Raw genomic sequence first — 20,314 nt, 5'->3', positions numbered from 1 at the left:
TGTTCAATGTTCATAAATGACCAGCATTGTCAAATAATAATAATCACAGGCTAGACAATCTGCCTCTTTTCAGAATTATCTGCCGAAATTGTTGCAACCCCTATTACTAGCCTGTTCAACCTCTCTTTTGTATCATCTGAGATTCCTAGAGAGGAACCTAGAGAGGAACTAGACTATTTATTTATTTATTTTATTTTTTATTTCACCTTTATTTAACCAGGTAGGCTAGTTGAGAACACCTTTATTTAACCAGGTAGGCTAGTTGAGAACACCTTTATTTAACCAGGTAGGCTAGTTGAGAACACCTTTATTTAACCAGGTAGGCTAGTTGAGAACACCTTTATTTAACCAGGTAGGCTAGTTGAGAACACCTTTATTTAACCAGGTAGGCTAGTTGAGAACACCTTTATTTAACCAGGTAGGCTAGTTGAGAACACCTTTATTTAACCAGGTAGGCTAGTTGAGAACACCTTTATTTAACCAGGTAGGCTAGTTGAGAACACCTTTATTTAACCAGGTAGGCTAGTTGAGAACACCTTTATTTAACCAGGTAGGCTAGTTGAGAACACCTTTATTTAACCAGGTAGGCTAGTTGAGAACACCTTTATTTAACCAGGTAGGCTAGTTGAGAACACCTTTATTTAACCAGGTAGGCTAGTTGAGAACACCTTTATTTAACCAGGTAGGCTAGTTGAGAACACCTTTATTTAACCAGGTAGGCTAGTTGAGAACACCTTTATTTAACCAGGTAGGCTAGTTGAGAACACCTTTATTTAACCAGGTAGGCTAGTTGAGAACACCTTTATTTAACCAGGTAGGCTAGTTGAGAACACCTTTATTTAACCAGGTAGGCTAGTTGAGAACACCTTTATTTAACCAGGTAGGCTAGTTGAGAACACCTTTATTTAACCAGGTAGGCTAGTTGAGAACACCTTTATTTAACCAGGTAGGCTAGTTGAGAACACCTTTATTTAACCAGGTAGGCTAGTTGAGAACACCTTTATTTAACCAGGTAGGCTAGTTGAGAACACCTTTATTTAACCAGGTAGGCTAGTTGAGAACACCTTTATTTAACCAGGTAGGCTAGTTGAGAACACCTTTATTTAACCAGGTAGGCTAGTTGAGAACACCTTTATTTAACCAGGTAGGCTAGTTGAGAACACCTTTATTTAACCAGGTAGGCTAGTTGAGAACACCTTTATTTAACCAGGTAGGCTAGTTGAGAACACCTTTATTTAACCAGGTAGGCAAGTTGAGAACACCTTTATTTAACCAGGTAGGCAAGTTGAGAACACCTTTATTTAACCAGGTAGGCAAGTTGAGAACACCTTTATTTAACCAGGTAGGCTAGTTGAGAACACCTTTATTTAACCAGGTAGGCAAGTTGAGAACACCTTTATTTAACCAGGTAGGCAAGTTGAGAACACCTTTATTTAACCAGGTAGGCAAGTTGAGAACACCTTTATTTAACCAGGTAGGCAAGTTGAGAACACCTTTATTTAACCAGGTAGGCTAGTTGAGAACAAGTTCTCATTTACAATTGCGACCTGGCCAAGATAAAGCAAAGCAGTTCGACACATACAACGACAGAGTTACACATGGAGTAAAACAAACATACAGTCAATAATACAGTATAAACAAGTCTATATACGATGTGAGCAAATGAGGTGAGAAGGGAGGTAAAGGCAAAAAAGGCCATGATGGCAAAGTAAATACAATATAGCAAGTAAAACACTGGAATGGTAGTTTTGCAATGGAAGAATGTGCAAAGTAGAAATAAAAATAATGGGGTGCAAAGGAGCAAAATAAATAAATAAATAAAAATTAAATACAGTTGGGAAAGAGGTAGTTGTTTGGGCTAAATTATAGGTGGGCTATGTACAGGTGCAGTAATCTGTGAGCTGCTCTGACAGTTGGTGCTTAAAGCTAGTGAGGGAGATAAGTGTTTCCAGTTTCAGATATTTTTGTAGTTCGTTCCAGTCATTGGCAGCAGAGAACTGGAAGGAGAGGCGGCCAAAGAAAGAATTGGTTTTGGGGGTGACTAGAGAGATATACCTGCTGGAGCGTGTGCTACAGGTGGGAGATGCTATGGTGACCAGCGAGCTGAGATAAGGGGGGACTTTACCTAGCAGGGTCTTGTAGATGACATGGAGCCAGTGGGTTTGGCGACGAGTATAAAGCGAGGGCCAGCCAACGAGAGCGTACAGGTCGCAATGGTGGGTAGTATATGGGGCTTTGGTGATAAAACGGATTGCACTGTGATAGACTGCATCTAATTTGTTGAGTAGGGTATTGGAGGCTATTTTGTAAATGACATCGCCAAAGTCGAGGATTGGTAGGATGGTCAGTTTTACAAGGGTATGTTTGGCAGCATGATTGAAGGATGCTTTGTTGCGAAATAGGAAGCCAATTCTAGATTTAACTTTGGATTGGAGATGTTTGATATGGGTCTGGAAGGAGAGTTTACAGTCTAACCAGACACCTAAGTATTTGTAGTTGTCCACGTATTCTAAGTCAGGGCCGTCCAGAGTAGTGATGTTGGACAGGCGGGTAGGTGCAGGTAGCGATCGGTTGAAGAGCATGCATTTAGTTTTACTTGTATTTAAGAGCAATTGGAGGCCACGGAAGGAGAGTTGTATGGCATTGAAGCTTGCCTGGAGGGTTGTTAACACAGTGTCCAAAGAAGGGCCGGAAGTATACAGAATGGTGTTGTCTGCGTAGAGGTGGATCAGGGACTCACCAGCAGCAAGAGCGACCTCATTGATGTATACAGAGAAGAGAGTCGGTCCAAGAATTGAACCCTGTGGCACCCCCATAGAGACTGCCAGAGGTCCGGACAGCAGACCCTCCGATTTGACACACTGAACTCTATCAGAGAAGTAGTTGGTGAACCAGGCGAGGCAATCATTTGAGAAACCAAGGCTGTCGAGTCTGCCGATGAGGATGTGGTGATTGACAGAGTCGAAAGCCTTGGCCAGATCAATGAATACGGCTGCACAGTAATGTTTCTTATGTGGGGTTTCTTATGTGTTTCTTATGCTATGTGGGGTGGCCAGTCCTCTTCTGGCTGTGCCGGGTGGAGATTATAACAGAACATGGCCAAGATGTTCAAATGTTCATAGATGACCAGCATGGTCAAATAATAATAATCACAGTGGTTGTCGAGGGTGCAACAGGTCAGCACCCCAGGAGTAAATGTCAGTCAGCTTTTAATAGCAAGATCATTCAGAGTATCTCTACCGCTCCTGCTGTCTCTAGAGAGTTGAAAACAGCAGGTTTAACACTCGTGTTCAAGCCCTGCTCTGAGACATGGAAGGAGAGACAACTAGCCAGCCACAACAAGTCTTCTAGAAGGGGATGGAGTTTGTCTCCTGGAAACTGGTCCCAAGTCAGCTTCTACTCTATTACTCTCTACTGTATATGGAGTTTGTCTCCTGGACACTGATCCCAAGTCAGCTCCTACCCTATTATTCTCTACTGTATTATATTTGTCTTGATTTCAATTCGAGTATTGAACCCTACATCCCAGTGTTCTTTCTCGGCGCCTCCCGTAGTGATAGAGTGGTGTTGAGTCGCCCCCTATCTGCCGTCCGGAGTAGTGCTGCAGCAGTCTTAGACCAGACCAAGACAGTATGTAGCTGACATGGAACAGCCCACTACAACTACAGCCCAACTCAGTGTGGGCCACGACGAGGCCAAATGCATTTATATAGCTTCCAAAATGTATTAATTTTTTCAGCGGTGAGTGCCAATATGGAGGCTCAGTGTCTTCAAAACAGCACCCCCTGTTAGTCACCTAGTGTATATATAAATCACTGGGCCAGACTCTCGCTCCCACTCTTGCCTTTTTGTCCGTGTTCTCAAGTTCAGAAATCCCCTGGGAATCCTCCTAATCTACATCGAGGCAACATTTGCTTTTATTTCACTGAAGTTTGTTTGTTAGGCTAAACTTTAGTCGAGATACGCGGACGGTGATATCGTTTTATACTGAGTTTATAACGCTTGTTGGACGACTTTAGTCTCGGCGGTGGTTGTGTTGTTTTTTTCCCCCTCTTGTCTACTTCGCTGGTTCTTTATTTGAGAAGAGAACACATCCAACTCTAAACCAAAATGGACACGGGAGTATCTCCAGCTCGCGCAACTCTGCGGGTCGGCGCATAACGGATACATAAACAGGATCTATTTTAATGGACGACAAAATCTTCATTTTTCATTTTGATAACCCTAACCACTTAAACTTTTAGGCTAATATAAATGTATTAAAGCGGAGTGGAGTGGATTATCTCGTATCATGTCAAGGATTTGGATATCGAAATAGCCTAATTTCTCACTTTTTTCCTCGGAGTTGAATGAGACAATCTGGGGGTTTATATCAGTCGGATAACCCTGCTACTACTGAAATGGTATAATCGAACCGTAGCCTATTGAATGGGGGTGTAGACTGGACTCTTCTCGTATTATGAAAAGGTTCTGCTGAAGTTTGGTGGGTTGGTTGGTTAAACACGGACCATGTCGGGAGTTGTGCGGAGCCTGAGCCGCTGCCTGCTGCCGGCGGAGGCCACCCGAGAGGCGGGCGGCAGCAAGGACAGGATCCGGGAAAGGGACGCGGTCCAGGAGCGAGAGGCTCGGCGGAGGAGCCGGGAGATTGATGCCATGCTTGCACGAGAGAGGCGTGCTGTAAGGCGGCTCGTGAAGATCCTTCTCCTCGGTGCTGGAGAGAGCGGCAAATCGACCTTCCTCAAACAGATGAGGATTATTAATGGGAAAGAGTTCGACAAGAAAGCTCTACTCGACTTCCGGGACACAATCTTTGAGAATATCATAAAGGTAGCCAAAATAAATACTTTTAGATAAGAGTTATAACCATTGTGACTCATGCAGTGAACAGGCCTATGTTATTGTAGCATGGCATTTCTCCAAGGGAAAACAATGTTATTCAATCAATTCCCCGCGCACTGTATTGACGCGCATTAGGCAGAGGCCCATCCTAGTTAGTTCAATTAGGCAGAGGCCCATCCTAGTTAGTTCAATTAGGCAGAGGCCCATCCTAGTTAGTTCAATTAGGCAGAGGCCCATCCTAGTTAGTTCAATTAGGCAGAGGCCCATCCTAGTTAGTTCAATTAGGCAGAGGCCCATCCTAGTTAGTTCAATTAGGCAGAGGCCCATCCTAGTTAGTTCAATTAGGCAGAGGCCCATCCTAGTTAGTTCAATTAGGCAGAGGCCCATCCTAGTTAGTTCAATTAGGCAGAGGCCCATCCTAGTTAGTTCAATTCAAAAGCTCAAGTTCTGAGTGTTGATCTCATTGACACTGGATATTAGGTCCAAGTCAGCTCCTACTCTTATTACTCTCTACTGTATATGGAGTTTGTCTCCTGGAAACTGGTCCCAAGTCAGATTCTACTCTCATTGACAAAACATTGGATATTAGGTCCGTTTGTGCATTTCCCTCTCTTATAGAATGGGTAGGACTGGGTCAGGGAAAACGGGTCCTAGATCAGTGGTGTCTGACGTTCACACTAAGTAAAAACTGGTTCTAGGTCAGTGGTGTCAGACGTACTTACTAAGTAAAACTGGTTCTAGGTCAGTGGTGTCAGACGTACTTACTAAGTAAAACTGGTTCTAAGTAAAACTGGTTCTAGGTCAGTGGTGTCAGACATTCACACTAAGTAAAACTGGTTCTAGATCAGTGGTTAGGTTTGTATCTAACGGATCAGTGGTCCCATGCAGACCAGACGTACACTTTGTACCTAACTAAAACACATGAACTATGACACAGTGTGACTCACGTCTGGCTCTCGTGCCGCGTTCACTCGGGATTTATCGACTTTCTAAGCACGTCTGAAATGTCAAGAGTTTCCTAGTTCTGACCAGCGTGTGAACGCGGCATCAGCCGGCAGACTGAGATGTGTATGTGCGCCCGAACACGCATGAGTGAGTGTGTGTGTGTGTCACTGCAGTGAGGAAGTGACTACTAGTTTCTCTGTCTCTTTCTCTGACACACACACACACACACACACACACACACACACACACACACACACACACACACACACACACACACACACACACACACACACACACACACACACACACACACACACACACACACACACACACAGAGAGATGGAAAAGTTTCCAATTGTCATACCTTGTGTTGTTTATTTACAGATAGCCACTCCAACCCTCAGACATCAGTTACAAATGAAGCATGTAATGTTTAGTGAATCTGCCAGATCAGAGGCTAGAAGGGATGACCAGGGATGTTCTCTGTTTAGTGAATCTGCCAGATCAGAGGCTAGAAGGGATGACCAGGGATGTTCTCTGTTTAGTGAATCTGCCAGATCAGAGGCTAGAAGGGATGACCAGGGATGTTCTCTGTTTAGTGAGTCCGCCAGATCAGAGGCTAGAAGGGATGACCAGGGATGTTCTCTGTTTAGTGAATCTGCCAGATCAGAGGCTAGAAGGGATGACCAGGGATGTTCTCTGTTTAGTGAGTCCACCAGATCAGAGGCAGTAGGGATGACCAGGGATGTTCTCTGTTTAGTGAGTCCTCCAGATCAGAGGCAGTAAGGATGACCCAGGATGTTCTCTGTTTAGTGAATCTGCCAGATCAGAGGCTAGAAGGGATGACCAGGGATGTTCTCTGTTTAGTGAGTCCTCCAGATCAGAGGCTAGAAGGGATGACCAGGGATGTTCTCTGTTTAGTGAATCTGCCAGATCAGAGGCTAGAAGGGATGACCAGGGATGTTCTCTGTTTAGTGAATCTGCCAGATCAGAGGCTAGAAGGGATGACCAGGGATGTTCTCTGTTTAGTGAGTCCACCAGATCAGAGGCAGTAGGGATGACAAGGGATGTTCTCTGTTTAGTGAGTCCTCCAGATCAGAGGCTAGAAGGGATGACCAGGGATGTTCTCTGTTTAGTGAATCTGCCAGATCAGAGGCAGGAGGGATGACCAGGGATGTTCTCTGTTTAGTGAATCTGCCAGATCAGAGGCAGTAGGGATGACCAGGGATGTTCTCTGTTTAGTGAGTCCTCCAGATCAGAGGCAGTAGGGACGACCAGGGATGTTCTCTGTTTAGTGAGTCCTCCAGATCAGAGGCAGTAGGGACGACCAGGGATGTTCTCTGTTTAGTGAGTCCTCCAGATCAGAGGCAGTAGGGATGACCAGGGATGTTCTCTGTTTAGTGAGTCCTCCAGATCAGAGGCAGTAGGGATGACCAGGGATGTTCTCTGTTTAGTGAGTCCTCCAGATCAGAGGCAGTAGGGATGACCAGGGATGTTCTCTGTTTAGTGAGTCCTCCAGATCAGAGGCAGTAGGGATGACCAGGGATGTTCTCTGTTTAGTGAGTCCTCCAGATCAGAGGCAGTAGGGATGACCAGGGATGTTCTCTGTTTAGTGAGTCCTCCAGATCAGAGGCAGTAGGGATGACCAGGGATGTTCTCTGTTTAGTGAGTCCTCCAGATCAGAGGCAGTAGGGATGACCAGGGATGTTCTCTGTTTAGTGAGTCCTCCAGATCAGAGGCAGTAGGGATGACCAGGGACGTTCTCTTGAAAATAGAAAATAGTAAAGTAGAGTACAGATACCGCCCCAAAAAATGACTTAAGTAGTACTTTGAAGTATTTTTACTGAAGTACTTTACACCACGCACACACACACACACACACACACACACACACACACACACACACACACACACACACACACACACACACACACACACACACACACACACACACACACACACACACACACACACACACACACACACACAGAGAGATGGAAAAGTTTCCAATTGTCATACTTTGTGTTGTTTATTTACAGATAGCCACTCCAACCCTCAGACATCAGTTACAAATGAAGCATGTAATGTTTAGTGAATCTGCCAGATCAGAGGCTAGAAGGGATGACCAGGGATGTTCTCTGTTTAGTGAATCTGCCAGATCAGAGGCTAGAAGGGATGACCAGGGATGTTCTCTGTTTAGTGAATCTGCCAGATCAGAGGCTAGAAGGGATGACCAGGGATGTTCTCTGTTTAGTGAGTCCGCCAGATCAGAGGCTAGAAGGGATGACCAGGGATGTTCTCTGTTTAGTGAATCTGCCAGATCAGAGGCTAGAAGGGATGACCAGGGATGTTCTCTGTTTAGTGAGTCCACCAGATCAGAGGCAGTAGGGATGACCAGGGATGTTCTCTGTTTAGTGAGTCCTCCAGATCAGAGGCAGTAAGGATGACCCAGGATGTTCTCTGTTTAGTGAATCTGCCAGATCAGAGGCTAGAAGGGATGACCAGGGATGTTCTCTGTTTAGTGAGTCCTCCAGATCAGAGGCTAGAAGGGATGACCAGGGATGTTCTCTGTTTAGTGAATCTGCCAGATCAGAGGCTAGAAGGGATGACCAGGGATGTTCTCTGTTTAGTGAATCTGCCAGATCAGAGGCTAGAAGGGATGACCAGGGATGTTCTCTGTTTAGTGAGTCCACCAGATCAGAGGCAGTAGGGATGACAAGGGATGTTCTCTGTTTAGTGAGTCCTCCAGATCAGAGGCTAGAAGGGATGACCAGGGATGTTCTCTGTTTAGTGAATCTGCCAGATCAGAGGCAGGAGGGATGACCAGGGATGTTCTCTGTTTAGTGAATCTGCCAGATCAGAGGCAGTAGGGATGACCAGGGATGTTCTCTGTTTAGTGAGTCCTCCAGATCAGAGGCAGTAGGGACGACCAGGGATGTTCTCTGTTTAGTGAGTCCTCCAGATCAGAGGCAGTAGGGACGACCAGGGATGTTCTCTGTTTAGTGAGTCCTCCAGATCAAAGGCAGTAGGGATGACCAGGGATGTTCTCTGTTTAGTGAGTCCTCCAGATCAGAGGCAGTAGGGATGACCAGGGATGTTCTCTGTTTAGTGAGTCCTCCAGATCAGAGGCAGTAGGGATGACCAGGGATGTTCTCTGTTTAGTGAGTCCTCCAGATCAGAGGCAGTAGGGATGACCAGGGATGTTCTCTGTTTAGTGAGTCCTCCAGATCAGAGGCAGTAGGGATGACCAGGGATGTTCTCTGTTTAGTGAGTCCTCCAGATCAGAGGCAGTAGGGATGACCAGGGATGTTCTCTGTTTAGTGAGTCCTCCAGATCAGAGGCAGTAGGGATGACCAGGGATGTTCTCTGTTTAGTGAGTCCTCCAGATCAGAGGCAGTAGGGATGACCAGGGATGTTCTCTGTTTAGTGAGTCCTCCAGATCAGAGGCAGTAGGGATGACCAGGGATGTTCTCTGTTTAGTGAGTCCTCCAGATCAGAGGCAGTAGGGATGACCAGGGATGTTCTCTGTTTAGTGAGTCCTCCAGATCAGAGGCAGTAGGGATGACCAGGGATGTTCTCTGTTTAGTGAGTCCTCCAGATCAGAGGCAGTAGGGATGACCAGGGATGTTCTCTGTTTAGTGAGTCCTCCAGATCAGAGGCAGTAGGGATGACCAGGGACGTTCTCTTGAAAATAGAAAATAGTAAAGTAGAGTACAGATACCGCCCCAAAAAATGACTTAAGTAGTACTTTGAAGTATTTTTACTGAAGTACTTTACACCACGCACACACACACACACACACACACACACACACACACACACACACACACACACACACACACACACACACACACACACACACACACACACACACACACACACACACACACGGTCAGACTGTATGTCTGTTGGTGAAGAGAGAGAGAGACAGAGAGAAGGGGTCTATATTATTTAACCCATTATCTGGATCTTTTGGGTTTAGCTTGAGAAGCTTCTGTTGTCCCCAATGTTCCCTTTAAGCTGCGCACATCCGCAGCCCCGCGCAGAGAAGCACGAGATTGAATTTCACTCAACATTCTAGAGTTTTCCCCTTTAGGTAACACTATCAACGTTCTAGAGTTTCCCCCCTTTAGGCAACATTATCAACGTTCTAGAGTTTCCCCCTTTAGGTAACACTATGAAGGTTCTAGAGTTTCCCTATCAACGTTCTAGAGTTTTCCCTTTTAGGTAACACTATCAACGTTCTAGTTTTTCCCCTTTAGGTAACACTATCAACGTTCTAGAGTTTTCCCCCTTTCGGTAACCGTATCAACGTTCTAGAGTTTTCCCCCTTTCGGTAACCGTATCAACGTTCTAGAGTTTTCCCCCTTTCGGTAACACTATCAACATTTTCGCATTTCCCCCCTTTAGGTAACACTATCAACATTTTAGAGTTTTCCCCCTTTCGGTAACCGTATCAACGTTCTAGAGTTTTCCCCCTTTCGGTAACACTATCAACATTTTAGAGTTTCCCCCCTTTAGGTAACACTATCAACGTTCTAGAGTTTTCCCCTTTAGTTAACACTATCAACGTTCTAGAGTTTTTCCCTTTAGGTAACACAATCAACATTCTAGAGTTTTCCCCTTTAGGCAACACTATCAATGTTCTAGAGTTTTTCCCTTTAGGCAACACTATCAACGTTTTAGAGTTTTCCCCTTTAGGTAACACTATCAACGTTCTAGAGTTTCCCCCCTTTAGTTAACACTATCAACGTTCTAGAGTTTTTCCCTTTAGGTAACACAATCAACATTCTAGAGTTTTCCCCTTTAGGCAACACTATCAATGTTCTAGAGTTTTTCCCTTTAGGCAACACTATCAATGTTCTAGAGTTTTTCCCTTTAGGCAACACTATCAACGTTCTAGAGTTTCCCCCCTTTAGGTAACACTATCAACGTTCTAGAGTTTCCCCCCTTTAGGTAACACTATCAACGTTCTAGAGTTTCCCCCCTTTAGGTAACACTATCAACGTTCTAGAGTTTTCCCCCTTTAGGTAACACTATCAACGTTCTAGAGTTTCCCCCCTTTAGGTAACACTATCAACGTTCTAGAGTTCCCCCCTTTAGGTAACACTATCAACGTTCTAGAGTTTCCCCCCTTTAGGTAACACTATCAACGTTCTAGAGTTTTCCCCTTTAGGCAACACTATCAATGTTCTAGAGTTTTCCCCTTTAGGCAACACTATCAACGTTTCCCTTTACTGTGGGAATTGTGATTGAGTCAACTCAATATTAGACACTTTTAATGCAACATCCCAAAAGAAAACAATCTATGCAAGACTTTTGTTGTAAGCAGAACGCATTGGAGTAGGATTCTATTGCATTGAAATGCACCACTCTACACAGACCTGTGCGGCATAACCAATCAGAGCTGCAGTAGGCCTATATGCAAATAGGCCATTGCCGTATATGGATCTGTGTCATTCACTTTGAACTGGACTGTGTTTACAGCATGAGCATTCGTGAGTAGATGCGCTTGTTTTGAGTTCAAAGTGAGAGCTGCATGTAGCCACGTGGGCACATTTTGTTCATATCCTTTGCTAATTAGGGAGTTATTAGCCCAGTTATAGATCAATTGTAGTGATTGCTTCCTACAAGAGCATAAAACGTGTACATTTCTAGACTTTGAAAAGTGAGTAAAGAGGGTTTTTTTTGTCTTAAAGGGGCAGTGTTGTATTTTGAGATAGGCTTGATTAAGCTAAGTAGCCAATAGGCAGAGGGAAGCATAATGTGTCTGATTCTCTGTAATAATGATATGGGAATAATAATGCATTTTATTTTGTAAAGTGGTTTCTTGCATCAAACAACACAACATTTTCAGTCACCTCCTTGTCTGATAAACACGTGGAATAGTAGGTTAATGTCAGGCCCTGCTGCGCCACTTTGGAGCCCAAAACCGGGCTCAGTGTTCACAGTAAACGCAGGCTGGAAGTTGCACAGAATTTTCACAACGTTCAAGTTTGCGCTCAGCAGACCTGAAATTTGAGGGAACGTTGTATGTAACATAGAATAGACTCTTCTGGGTTAGCTAAATACGCTTCTGTTTCCAATAATGTGTGTGTAGCATGTGAAAGACCTAAGAGCTTTGTGAGTACCAGTAGATAGATACATACACTGTATCACTGGTTGTAGAGAGATACACTGTATCACTGGTTGTAGATAGATACACTGTATCACTGGTTGTAGATAGATACACTGTAACGCTGGTTGTAGAGAGATACACTGTATCACTGGTTGTAGATAGATACACTGTAATACTGGTTGTAGATAGATACACTGTAACGCTGGTTGTAGATAGATACACTGTAACGCTGGTTGTAGATAGATACACTGTAATGCTGGTTGTAGATAGATACACTGTAACACTGGTTGTAGATAGATACACTGTAATACTGGTTGTAGATAGATACACTGTAACACTGTAATACTGGTTGTAGATAGATACACTGTAACACTGGTTGTAGATAGATATACTGTAACACTGGTTGTAGATAGATACACTGTAATAATGGTTGTAGATAGATACACTGTAACACTGTAACACTGGTTGTAGATAGATACACTGTAATACTGGTTGTAGATAGATACACTGTAACACTGTAATACTGGTTGTAGATAGATACACTGTAACACTGGTTGTAGATAGATACACTGTAACACTGGTTGTAGATAGATACACTGTAATAATGGTTGTAGATAGATACACTGTAACACTGTAACACTGGTTGTAGATAGATACACTGTAATACTGGTTGTAGATAGATACACTGTATCACTGGTTGTAGATAGATACACTGTAATACTGGTTGTAGATAGATACACTGTAATACTGGTTGTAGATAGATACACTGTAATACTGGTTGTAGATAGATACACTGTAACACTGGTTGTAGATAGATACACTGTAATACTGGTTGTAGATAGATACACTGTAATACTGGTTGTAGATAGATACACTGTAACACTGTAATACTGGTTGTAGATAGATACACTGTAACACTGGTTGTAGATAGATACACTGTAATACTGGTTGTAGATAGATACACTGTAACACTGTAATACTGGTTGTAGATAGATACACTGTAACACTGGTTGTAGATAGATACACTGTAATGCTGGTTGTAGATAGATACACTGTAACACTGTAATACTGGTTGTAGATAGATACACTGTAATACTGGTTGTAGATAGATACACTGTAACACTGGTTGTAGATAGATACACTGTAATACTGGTTGTAGATAGATACACTGTAATACTGGTTGTAGATAGATACACTGTAACACTGTAACACTGGTTGTAGATAGATACACTGTAACACTGGTTGTAGATAGATACACTGTAACACTGTAACACTGGTTGTAGATAGATACACTGTAATACTGGTTGTAGATAGATACACTGTAACACTGGTTGTAGATAGATACACTGTAACACTGTAATACTGGTTGTAGATAGATACACTGTAACACTGTAACACTGGTTGTAGATAGATACACTGTAATGCTGGTTGTAGATAGATACACTGTAACACTGTAATACTGGTTGTAGATAGATACACTGTAACACTGGTTGTAGATAGATACACTGTAATACTGGTTGTAGATAGATACACTGTAACACTGTAATACTGGTTGTAGATAGATACACTGTAACACTGGTTGTAGATAGATACACTGTAACACTGGTTGTAGATAGATACACTGTAATACTGGTTGTAGATAGATACACTGTAACACTGGTTGTAGATAGATACACTGTAACACTGGTTGTAGATAGATACACTGTAACACTGTAACACTAGTTGTAGATAGATACACTGTAACACTGTAATACTGGTTGTAGATAGATACACTGTAATACTGGTTGTAGATAGATACACTGTAACACTGGTTGTAGATAGATACACTGTAATACTGGTTGTAGATAGATACACTGTAATACTGGTTGTAGATAGATACACTGTAACACTGGTTGTAGATAGATACACTGTAACACTGGTTGTAGATAGATACACTGTAATACTGGTTGTAGATAGATACACTGTAACACTGTAATACTGGTTGTAGATAGATACACTGTAACACTGGTTGTAGATAGATACACTGTAACACTGGTTGTAGATAGATACACTGTAATACTGGTTGTAGATAGATACACTGTAACACTGTAATACTGGTTGTAGATAGATACACTGTAATACTGGTTGTAGATAGATACACTGTAATACTGGTTGTAGATAGATACACTGTAACACTGGTTGTAGATAGATACACTGTAATACTGGTTGTAGATAGATACACTGTATCACTGGTTGTAGATAGATACACTGTAATACTGGTTGTAGATAGATACACTGTAATACTGGTTGTAGATAGATACACTGTAATACTGGTTGTAGATAGATACACTGTAATACTGGTTGTAGATAGATACACTGTAATACTGGTTGTAGATAGATACACTGTAACACTGTAATACTGGTTGTAGATAGATACACTGTAACACTGGTTGTAGATAGATACACTGTACCACTGTTGTAGATAGATACACTGTAACACTGTAATACTGGTTGTAGATAGATACACTGTAATACTAGTTGTAGATAGATACACTGTAATACTGGTTGTAGATAGATACACTGTAATACTGGTTGTAGATAGATACACTGTAATACTGGTTGTAGATAGATACACTGTAATACTGGTTGTAGATAGATACACTGTAACACTGTAACACTGGTTGTAGATAGATACACTGTAACACTGTAATACTGGTTGTAGATAGATACACTGTAACACTGGTTGTAGATAGATACACTGTAACACTGGTTGTAGATAGATACACTGTAACACTGGTTGTAGATAGATACACTGTAACACTGGTTGTAGATAGATACACTGTAACACTGGTTGTAGATAGATACACTGTAACACTGTAATACTGGTTGTAGATAGATACACTGTAATACTGTACCACTGTTGTAGATAGATACACTGTAACACTGTAATACTGGTTGTAGATAGATACACTGTAACACTGGTTGTAGATAGATACACTGTAATACTGTAACACTGTAATACTGGTTGTAGATAGATACACTGTAACACTGGTTGTAGATAGATACACTGTAACACTGGTTGTAGATAGATACACTGTAATACTGGTTGTAGATAGATACACTGTAATACTGGTTGTAGATAGATACACTGTAACACATTTTGAGTGAGTGTATGTATCCAACGCCGTCTCTCTTTATAAGGGATGCGTGTATTGGTGGATGTATATATTAATGTATATATTGTTCTATAGGGAATGCGTGTATTGGTAGATGTATATATTGTTCTATAGGGGATGTGTGTATTGGTAGATGTATATATTGTCCTATAGGGGATGCGTGTATTGGTGGATGTATATATTGTACTACAGGGGATGTGTGTATTGGTGGATGTATATATTGTTCTATAGGGGATGCGTGTATTGGTAGATGTATATATTAATGTATATATTGTTCTATAGGGGATGTGTGTATTGGTGGATGTATATATTAATGTATATATTGTACTACAGGGGATGTGTGTATTGGTGGATGTATATATTAATGTATATATTGTACTACAGGGGATGTGTGTATTGGTGGATGTATATATTAATGTATATATTGTACTACAGGGGATGCGTGTATTGGTAGATGTATATATTGTTCTACAGGGGATGCTTGTATTGGTGGATGTATATATTGTTCTACAGGGGATGGGTGTATTGGTGGATGTATATATTAATGTATATATTGTACTACAGGGGATGTGTGTATTGGTGGATGTATATATTAATGTATATATTGTTCTACAGGGGATGCGTGTATTGGTAGATGTATATATTGTTCTACAGGGGATGCGTGTATTGGTGGATGTATATATTGTTCTACAGGGGATGCGTGTATTGGTGGATGTATATATTGTCCTACAGGGGATGCGTGTATTGGTAGATGTATATATTAATGTATGTATTGTTCTACAGGGGATGCGTGTATTGGTGGATGTATATATTGTACTACAGGGGATGCGTGTATTGGTGGATGTATATATTGTTCTACAGGGGATGTGTGTATTGGTGGATGTATATATTGTACTACAGGGGATGCGTGTATTGGTGGATGTATATATTGTACTACAGGGGATGCGTGTATTGGTGGATGTATATATTGTTCTACAGGGGATGGGTGTATTGGTGGATGTATATATTAATGTATATATTGTACTACAGGGGATGTGTGTATTGGTAGATGTATATATTGTTCTACAGGGGATGTGTGTATTGGTGGATGTATATATTAATGTATATATTGTACTACAGGGGATGCGTGTATTGGTGAATGTATATATTGTACTACAGGGGATGCGTGTATTGGTAGATGTATATATTGTTCTACAGGGGATGCGTGTATTGGTGAATGTATATATTGTACTACAGGGGATGCGTGTATTGGTGGATGTATATATTGTTCTATAGGGGATGCGTGTATTGGTAGATGTATATATTGTACTACAGGGGATGCGTGTATTGGTGGATGTATATATTGTTCTATAGGGGATGTGTGTATTGGTAGATGTATATATTGTTCTACAGGGGATGTGTGTATTGGTGGATGTATATATTAATGTATATATTGTACTACAGGGGATGCGTGTATTGGTAGATGTATATATTGTTCTACAGGGGATGTGTGTATTGGTGGATGTATATATTAATGTATATATTGTACTACAGGGGATGCGTGTATTGGTGAATGTATATATTGTACTACAGGGGATGCGTGTATTGGTAGATGTATATATTGTTCTACAGGGGATGCGTGTATTGGTGAATGTATATATTGTACTACAGGGGATGCGTGTATTGGTGGATGTATATATTGTTCTATAGGGGATGCGTGTATTGGTAGATGTATATATTGTACTACAGGGGATGCGTGTATTGGTAGATGTATGTATTGTTCTACAGGGGATGTGTGTATTGGTAGATGTATATATTGTTCTACAGGGGATGTGTGTATTGGTAGATGTATATATTGTACTACAGGGGATGCGTGTATTGGTAGATGTATATATTAATGTATGTATTGTTCTACAGGGGATGTGTGTATTGGTGGATGTATATATTGTCCTATAGGGGATGGGTGTATTGGTGGATGTATATATTGTACTATAGGGGATGCGTGTATTGGTGGATGTATATATTAATGTATATATTGTACTACAGGGGATGTGTGTATTGGTGGATGTATATATTAATGTATATATTGTACTACAGGGGATGTGTGTATTCGTAGATGTATATATTGTACTACAGGGGATGCGTGTATTGGTAGATGTATATATTGTTCTACAGGGGATGCGTGTATTGGTGGATGTATATATTGTACTACAGGGGATGCGTGTATTGGTGGATGTATATATTAATGTATATATTGTTCTACAGGGGATGCGTGTATTGGTGGATGTATATATTGTTCTACAGGGGATGCGTGTATTGGTAGATGTATATATTGTACTACAGGGGATGGGTGTATTGGTGGATGTATATATTAATGTATATATTGTACTACAGGGGATGTGTGTATTGGTGGATGTATATATTAATGTATACATTGTACTACAGGGGATGCGTGTATTGGTGGATGTATATATTAATGTATATATTGTACTACAGGGGATGCGTGTATTGGTAGATGCACGGGACAAGCTGGGGATTCCGTGGCAGAACTCTGAAAACGAGAAGCACGGCATGTTTGTGATGTCATTTGAGGGGCGTGGTGGAGTGGCGGTAGAACCAATGGAATTCCAGCTTTATGGTCTGGCGCTGGACGCTCTGTGGAGGGATTCTGGAATACAGGACGCCTACGCACGACGCAGTGAGTTTCAACTGGTGAGTCTGACACACACATACACACACACACACACACACAGAGATAGACACACACACACACACAGCTACACACACACACAGCTACACACACACACAGCTACACACACACACAGCTACACACACACAGCTACACACACACAGCTACACACACACACAGCTACACACACACACGACAGCCGTGTCTGAGACTGAAAAATCACACACTCATTTGTTTGCGTCAGAGAGTGACTGTGTGTGTTGTTATTATGATGTCACAGTCTCTCCCTTCAACTCCAGATAAGTTAGAGCTGCATTCAACATTCAAAACAGTTCGTTGTTTACAAACTGAGAACACGCTATGACAAAAAAGATTCTAGAACCTAAAAGGATTCTTTGACTGTCCCCATAGGAGAACCCTTTGAAGAACCCTTTTAGGTTCCAAGTAGTAGAACCCCTCCACAGAGCGTTCTACCTGGAACCAAAAAGGGCTCTCCCTTGGAGATAGCCGAAAAACCCTTTTGGAACCTTTTTTTAAAGAGTGTATTTGAGTGTGTAGTGTGTGTAGAGTGTGTAGTGTGTAGAGTGTGTAGTGTGTAGAGTGTGTAGTCTGTGAAGTGTAGTGTGTTTACTGTGTGTAGAGTGTGTAGTGTTGTGTGTAGTGTAGTGTGTGTAGAGGGTGTAGTGTGTGTAGTGTGTGTAGAGTGTGTGTGTAGGTTTGTATGTTGCTAGGTGACAACAAGGCTGTCAGGGCTGACTAGAGACTGTCAATCATTCATTTATCATTCATTTATTGTTAATTTATCATTAATTTATCACTGTCTGACATAAAAAAAATTTACTCATGGTTGTTTGTGTTAGGGTTGTGCGATGTCAACCTTCGTCTTATCAAGAATATGTACCCATAAAACACTGTGCTATACTGGCCCTATTGGCCACGCCGCTCCTGGACCAATCAGAACGAAGCCTGGGTAGAAGCTATATAATCAGATAGTATTGTTTAAAGCCTTGGTAGAAGCTATATAATCAGATAGTATTGTTTAAAGCCTTGGTAGAGGCTATATAATCAGATAGTATTGTTTATAGCCTGGGTAGAGGCTCTATAATAAGATAGTATTGTTTATAGCCTGGGTAGAGGCTATATAATCAGATAGTATTGTTTAAAGCCTGGGTAGAGGCTATATAATTAGATAGTTTTGTTTTAAGCCTTGGTAGAGGCTATATAATCAGATAGTATTGTTGAAAGCTGTGCTATAGTTGTTCATTCTTGTTATTTTTGAAAAGACCCAACAACTTTAGGACAACACCTTTGTAGGCTAGAATATTTGTGAAATGAGCTACTGTTCATAACCTTAACTCGTCTTAAAATGTTTATGACAGGCCGGTAAGAATAATGGGGATAGGTTATTGGACATTTGGTTTTAGACCTCGCATAGAGAGATCTTCCCGGTCCGCATGGGTCATATCTTTCTTAATGAGCTGTACATTGATTAAACTCGTTTTTTTCGAAAGGCTATTGATATAGTTGGTTCTGTCATTACTAGTCTGATATACCTTATGTTGTCAGGCTATTGATATAGTTGGTTCTGTCATTACTAGTTGCCTGGATACCTTACGTTGTCAGGCTATTGATATAGTTGGTTCTGTCATTATTAGTTCCCTGGATACCTTACGTTGTCAGGCTATTGATATAGTTGGTTCTGTCATTATTAGTTCCCTGGATACCTTACGTTGTCAGGCTATTGATATAGTTGGTTCTGTTATTACCAGTCTGATATACCTTATGTTGTCAGGCTATTGATATGGTTGGTTCTGTCATTACTAGTGTGATATACCTTATGTTGTCAGGCTATTGATATAGTTGGTTCTGTCATTACTAGTTCCCTGGATACCTTACGTTGTCAGGCTATTGATATAGTTGGTTCTGTCATTACTAGTCTGATGTACTTTATCTTGTCATGCTATGTATATAGTTGGTTCTGTCATTATTAGTTCCCTGGATACCTTACGTTGTCAGACTATTGATATCGTTGGTTCTGTCATTATTAGTTCCCTGGATACCTTACGTTGTCAGGCTATTGATATAGTTGGTTCTGTCATTACTAGTCTGATGTACTTTATCTTGTCATGCTATGTATATAGTTGGTTCTGTCATTATTAGTTCCCTGGATACCTTATGCTGTCAGGCTATTGATATAGTTGGTTCTGTCATTATTAGTTCCCTGGATAACTAGCGTTGTCAGGCTATAGTTATAGTTGGTTTTGTCAAAACGAGTTCCCTGGATACCTTACGTTGTCAGGCTATTGATATAGTTGGTTCTGTCATTATTAGTTCCCTGGATACCTTACATTGTCAGGCTATTGATATAGTTGGTTCTGTCATTATTAGTTCCCTGGATAGCTTACGTTGCCAGGCTAGTGATATAGTTGGTTCTGTCATTACTAGTTCCCTGGATACCGTACATTGTCAGGCTAATGATATAGTTGGTTCTGTCATTACTAGTTCCCTGGATACCGTACATTGTCAGGCTATTGATATAGTTGGTTCTGTCATTACTAGTCTGATATAACTTATGTTGTCAGGCTATTG

At 41.5% G+C, this 20,314-nt stretch overlaps 1 pseudogene; it reads left to right on the top strand.

Annotated features, from left to right (window-relative positions):
- Positions 1–3,803: 3,803 nt before the first annotated feature.
- Positions 3,804–20,314, top strand: part of LOC116364966 (guanine nucleotide-binding protein subunit alpha-12-like) — a 40,069-nt pseudogene continuing 23,558 nt past the window's right edge.

The sequence above is a fragment of the Oncorhynchus kisutch genome, unplaced genomic scaffold (genome assembly GCF_002021735.2).
Source record: "Oncorhynchus kisutch isolate 150728-3 unplaced genomic scaffold, Okis_V2 scaffold1133, whole genome shotgun sequence".
Lineage (NCBI taxonomy): Eukaryota > Metazoa > Chordata > Actinopteri > Salmoniformes > Salmonidae > Oncorhynchus > Oncorhynchus kisutch.
The sequence above is the reverse complement of the archived record's forward strand: the minus strand, read 5'-3'. Positions and strand labels throughout refer to the sequence as shown.